This window comes from Mus caroli, unplaced genomic scaffold (genome assembly GCF_978045245.1).
Source record: "Mus caroli unplaced genomic scaffold, Mus_caroli_1 scaffold_13, whole genome shotgun sequence".
Classification (NCBI taxonomy): Eukaryota; Metazoa; Chordata; class Mammalia; order Rodentia; family Muridae; genus Mus; species Mus caroli.
In genome coordinates, this window is record NW_028227268.1 from 49,603,100 (window position 1) to 49,604,732 (window position 1,633).

The following is a 1,633-nucleotide window of genomic DNA, read 5'->3' on the forward strand; positions in this document are numbered from 1 at the left end:
ATTGAGGCAATGGCTTATTAAATACTATGAAACATTTTGAATTTTCACCATGTATTTGCTTTGTGTGTCTTGTGATTCTACACTGTGCTGGCTGTTTATGTGAGCTCTGAAAGAGCAAAATTAGAAGTTCAGAGGAATCCAAAAATAACAGAGTCACCCTGTTGTCCTGTAGAGAACACTGGCCTTAATGATAAACATGGCTCCTGGGCCTAGCCTCCTTTTATGTAACTGTGGAAACTTAATTGGCCTGAGTGCTTCCTTCCTTTATCCCTGGCAAGAAATGTCTGCCCTTTATAACTCATAAAGTGAATTTGTAAATAAAGTAAGCAGACATCTGTGGGGGAAAATTATATATAAACCTACCCTTATGATAAATGATTGCTTTATTGTGTCCTTAGGAAACAGCTTAGTATGGTTTCATGTGTGTGTGTGTGTGTGTGTGTGTGTGTAAATATATAATATTTCCTGTACTTTAACATTCTTGGCTTTCTGAGTGATTGAGTTTGAAATCAAGTAAGATTTGGTTCAGGGTTATTTCTCCAAAGCTATGTAATCATCTTACCCTGGATTAGTTCCCCTACTAAGACACCCCCCCCCCACTTTAGAACAACACATTCCAGAAGAAAGTCTTTGATGCCAGTAAATGAGATCATGTCTGTATACCTCATACAATGTGGTTAAAATATATGTAATATATGCTTCTATGTCATTTTTGTATATATTATGTTGCAAAATATTTCAGGTATTTAAGAGACTTGAATATTACTGACAGCTGCTTTTCATTTGGTATTTAGACAACTTTAAAAAAAAAAAAAGACATCATAGAATTACCAAAAGCCTCATGAGACAGAAGTTAAAGATGTTTCAAAGTCACTTTTCAAAAATAATTTTTTAGCCGGGTGTGGTGGCGCACACCTTTAATCCCAGCACTTGGGAGGCAAAGGCAGGTGAATTTCTGAGTTCAAGGCCAGCCTGGTCTACAAAGTGAGTGCCAGGACAGCCAGGGCTATACAGAGAAACCCTGTCTCGAAATAATAATAATAATAATTTTTATTCCATTCATTATTTGTGTGTAAGAGTCAGAGAGGAGAGAGAGAGAGAAAACAAACAGGTGCACATATGTGGCAGTCAGAGAACAACTTTCAGAAATTGGTTCTCTCCTCAGGATTGAACTCAGCAACATTTTTGCCTGCTGCATTTCTGCCGTGCTCTGTGTCACCCACCCTATCGTGACTGGGCTCTTGTGCCTCTGCTGTGGACAGCTATGCTCAAAGAAAGGAACTATGCTGTTCAAGAGGAAGTCAGAGACATCAATGCCTTCAGAGCAGCAAAAGTGCTTACTTTGGAAATGTTTTTAAATGTCAGTGGAAACAAAAACACTGAATAAACCACACTGTTATATTTGGGAGGATTGGGCTTAATGTGGTATTATTTTATAAATAAGCATTCTGAATAGAATAAAGGGTTTTTATAGCAGGGGCTGCTAGCACAATTGTACTTCGATCTGCTGACCATCTGAGTTAGAAGTTAACAGCTGCATCACGATCCTTGATCCTTGCATATTTTAATCCAAATATGGTCAAGGGAGGGGTTACAGAAGGGAGTGTCCATAGAATAAACAGGCTGGGAAGTT